The sequence below is a fragment of the Pocillopora damicornis genome, chromosome 2 (genome assembly GCF_964200805.1).
Source record: "Pocillopora damicornis chromosome 2, jaPocDami1.2, whole genome shotgun sequence".
In the NCBI taxonomy this organism is placed as follows: domain Eukaryota; kingdom Metazoa; phylum Cnidaria; class Anthozoa; order Scleractinia; family Pocilloporidae; genus Pocillopora; species Pocillopora damicornis.
Genome location: NC_142671.1, coordinates 17,815,406 through 17,820,185, shown reverse-complemented (window position 1 = coordinate 17,820,185; position 4,780 = coordinate 17,815,406). Strand labels below are relative to the sequence as shown.

The following is a 4,780-nucleotide window of genomic DNA, read 5'->3' as shown; positions in this document are numbered from 1 at the left end:
TGAGTGGACAAAATTGATTAGTCTATATCAAAGCACAAGTAAAATGTGCATCCATCTCTTGGCTAAACAGAGTGTATTGAACACCTTGTATGAAAAAAGGTCTTGTGTGTTGTAATCCTTTCACTTCCATGATCTAAATTTCAATTCTCTTCACTGTCTGCTATACATTTCATTTAATTTTGCACTTAGAATTGGATATTAAATCAGACCATATCCATTTTTTGATTGTTTCCTTTTCTCAAATTCAGTCTTAGTCACTCCCTGGAATAAAACCCTGAGTATAAAACTAGATAAAAACTTCAAACTCACCTACACAGCCAATATAAGATGTATTTTTGCCATCCTTTCCTAAAAGCCATTGCAATGATCAAACACTACCTTGTTATCAAGCATAATTATTGGGCTATATTAACCATTGAACCAGCAGCATTTACTTACAAACTGCAGTTTGTCTTTAGATTTAGTAGCATGGGGTTACAAGTCAGTGATACAATGTCATAAATTACCTGACAGCAGCCATTCACCCACAACCAAACAAAACTACCCAACATGGCAAAAGGATTAGTTCAGATGTATGCAGGGTTTTCCAAACATCAAATTATTTCATCTCACATGAATTCTGTAATTCCATACTCAAAAACAACCCTTTCAGTAACTTTTGAATGTACACTACTTTGTGGAAACCAGTATTCTCATAATAAAGAAACACTTCCTTCACTTCCTTCTTTTCTTTTATTTGCTTTGTTTTTTGTAATCAATCTAAACTGTAATGTTTTTCAGGTATAAATTGGTCTAGCTTGCTATAATATAGTAATACATAAAAATATCAATTTACTTTTTCTCAGGACAGAATGAACTGAAACAGGTTTCCTACATGTACATAATTACATTGTGCTTTTTGGTTTTATGAACAAATTGTAGGCATTGTGATTGCTTGTGAAAAATCTGATTTTGATCAAAGTGCAACGGTGTAAGAGATTTTACTCTGCTCTGAGTAAAAACCACAGCCTCTATCCCTGTTTAGGTTATTTCCTTGGCTACGTGGGTAACTCGAATCATGTTTTGTGCAGCTCCACCAGGAATGAACTCTGCATTGAATTTCTCTGTCATTTCTTGATAACTGAAATGAAGTGTTTGCAATTATTGAAACAGTCTTAACTGTTAGTGATTGTTATTTTTTCAAAAATAACAATCACTACACCTCATCTGAATGATGTGCAATAAGCATAAAACTCTACTCTAAGCTAACATTGGAATGTGTTTTTCTTCTACCAAAATAGCATTGTTAGCTTCATGTCCAAACCTGTAAATACAAAAACAGAAAGAAAAAACTATCATAATGTGAAAAAAGTAATAAGGCAAAAATAAAATGTAATCATTGATAAATTTTTTTTCTTAGTTGGTCAGGCTCATGCCTGATTTAAAGTCTTAAAATTAAATTTGATTAGGTTGGACTTACAGATAGGAACCATTTGGTTTCCTATTAAAAACAGCATTTGCATCAAAATCAAATTTGAATGAACAAAAGGAAATTCAGTGGTTATATTTAACCCTTTACCTCCTAAGATCTAATTGTTAATTCTCCCCTCTAGCTGATATACATTTCCTTGTAAATTAGTTATAAGAATTTGGTGTTAGATCAAGATAACTTCCACCTGACAAGTTTGAGTTTTCTCATTACTTGTTTGCTGGATGCTGTATGACTATTATATGGAGAATTTACATGCTAATCACTTTTGCGAGTTACAGGGTTAAAATGCTCAAACAAGAGTACTGAATATAGATCAGATGGATGCATCTCCCCACTTTAATCCAAAGCGTTTTTAAATGATAGGTGTTGAAAAGTGTACTCTATCTTAATGTTTCACCAAGCTGCAGTAACACTCAAGTAAAGGGACATCATTTCTGGTTCTATACAAAGTAGTAAACTCGTACAACTTACTTGTATTAGAAATCTTTATCAACAGTGGCAGAGATATCCAAAAGAGGATTCAAAATGTAAGGACAACTCCTTCCCTAGAAGAAATAGTTTAGCAGTGATTTTAAATAGAGTGAAAGGAACATATTCAGGTTAAGATAACTTTAAGCTTAACTTTCTAAAAATAAATGAAGACTTGCTGTTGTATTTAAAGCTGTTCATCCAACCTTGAAGTTCATTAAATAGATGTTTAACTATTGTCTAACATGTCTTATAAATTGACAGAATTTTATCTTGTTTCTATCTTAAAAAAACAAACCTAATTTATACTTTCACACTACACAACATTCCACTTTAAATCAATTGAATGTGGAATCTGGTGGGAAAATTTTGTACTATCTTCTTGAATAAGAGAGATTTGAAAACTGATGATAATTCACTTGCCTTCAATGAGGGTCTGAAAATCAACTCATTTTGTGGAATTAAAAACAACCTGTTTCAAGTGAAAACCCTGCTTTAAGTGTATAGTAGTTTCACATCTGCAGGTTTCTGCTTGACAAAAAGGCTTCAATAATAGACAAATATTTCCCTTTTTTTGTCTTTTTGACACAATTATGGAACTTCCTCCACTCTTGATACAAAGGGAAGAGAAAGAAGTGGCACTAATCATAAAGATCTCGAACAGCTGGAGTACGAAATCAACATGAATTACATCATAATAATGCAGAATTCAAATTTGACCGAGGTTTGAGTTGAGATTTAGTATTTACATCTGAAATTTCATAGCAGAGAACAAAAACTCTATGCAAAAGCAGGCAAGCTAGTAGATTGAATGAAGTTAGATTTAGAATGATCATTTACCAATACACTAGAATTTCATTCATAATGTAAGCATTCCAAATATATTTCACCCTTCTAAACTGACGCACTAAATATTGATTTCCCACTGGACTTAGTAAAGCTGAAATGTTTCTGAAGTTTACCTAGTCATTGTATAATTCAGATTTCTGGTGAGCTAAGATTGAGTTTAACTGGTGGCAGACCACTGGCTGTTTGCTGAAGCCATTTGAGAGAATGACTCGAAATTTAACTATTGTCTTATATGGTACGACTTATTGCCCAATGGCTAGCTGGACACATGGGGTTAATATTTCCCAACTTCTGGTATATACCGGTCAGGTAGAACAACATATAGTCACTTTGTAAAATTTATTCATGTAGGCTATATTGTTGTGTCAATTTTTGGAACTGTGATGTAAGACATAGCACTGTGTCAACTGGTGCAATAGGTACATCCATCTACACTGTCTACAGTAGATACAACTACATCCATCGACACTGTCTACAGTATAGGTACAGCTATCTACACTGTCTGTAGCAGGCACAACTATCTACACTGTCTACAATAGGTACAACTATCTTCACTGTCAATAGTAGGTACAACTATCTACACTGTCAACAGTAGGTACAACTATCTACACTGTCTACAGTAGGTACAGCCGTCTACACTGTCTACAGTAGGTACAGCTGTCTACATTGTCTGCAATAGGTACAGCTATCTACACTGTCAATGGGTAAAACTATCTACACTGTCTACAATAAGTACAGCTATCTACACTGTCTACAATATGTACAGCTAGTTGTACCTACTGTAGACAGTGTTGTTGAAATTTGCTGAAGAAGTACATCCTACGAATTTTTCAAAAATTGCAGGAAGACTATCCCACCAAAACGAAAAATAGCAAATTTTGCATATAAATTATTCAATCGCTCAAAGTTATATAACGAACGAAGATTCTACTAACTTTAACTCCACGCTAGTTTTCTTCGCCTGTGGCTCTGTCGCCATTTTTTTCGCGGCTCTGGCATCTTGGGCTATAGAACCCATATAAGCTTCACGGAAATTACAGAACATTTCACTTTAGCATACATGACATACAAATGTTACCCGCGGTAACAGACGCACGGCAACTTGGAATCTATTTGTTTTATATAATAAAGAATTAAAAAAAGTTTTAATGATGACGTCATCTATACGTCTGTCCTCCAATAGATCATAAGTGAGTACCAATCAGAATGCGTGCATATTTGAGCTTATTATATAAATGTAAATATAAGTCAGCTTCCATACGGTATCATTTTTTGATAACTTAAAACCCCATGCCTGCTTTATCCAGAACTGAGAATGCTATCATGCCATTTTGGTAAAATTTTGCGGAAGATCCGCGCGTAGTGACGTAGTTTATGTCTGTCCAATAATTTAAAAAAAGAGAGAGAACGGGCTCGAGGTAATAGTGTGTCAATTATTGAAAGGAACCACAAAAGAAAAAACTCATAAAAAGCAAACAAAAAAAAAGCATTTTGTTTCAGGTCTCGGTAAAGACTGTAGTTTCCCAGTGTTTTCTCTGTTTTTTCTTTTGAGGCGGTTTTGGTACGGTTTTTGGTACTTGTCAGTTGCTTCTTTTTCCTTTCCTTTCTTTCACAAGTCTTTGTGGATGAATCTAACAAGTGACTGCCGCGTCTTTGAAAATGTAACATAGGGTAAAGGAAATCTGTTTATAATAAATACGTTCACAGAAAAATGCGTTTCTGCTGACTATTTTTACCCCTTCTTATCAACATTGTTATCTTTCCTATTCCTTTTTTTGTTTCTGAGCATTTATCTTCTACGGTTTTGGTACTTGTCACAATCGGAAAGGCCTCTCAATTTGCACATTTTGTTTGCATCGTGTCTTCCATTACACGACAAAAAGGAATTTATGGCACATTTCGCAAAGGATTTAATACGTAAAGTATTCATCAAACAGCCGAATAGTCACGAGAGAGCCCGGGCCGAAGAAATCGAAGCTAAGTTTTTCTTTT

At 34.3% G+C, this 4,780-nt stretch overlaps 1 long non-coding RNA gene across 1 annotated transcript; it reads right to left on the bottom strand.

The window, feature by feature from the left end:
• Positions 1-713: 713 nt before the first annotated feature.
• Positions 714-3,925, bottom strand: LOC149050147 (uncharacterized). The gene is made up of 3 exons (XR_016183363.1): positions 3,724-3,925; positions 1,943-2,016; positions 714-1,303 (listed from the first exon to the last, which is right to left on the bottom strand). It is a non-coding gene; the product is annotated as an uncharacterized LOC149050147 (long non-coding RNA).
• Between the last annotated feature and the right edge of the window lie 855 nt (positions 3,926-4,780).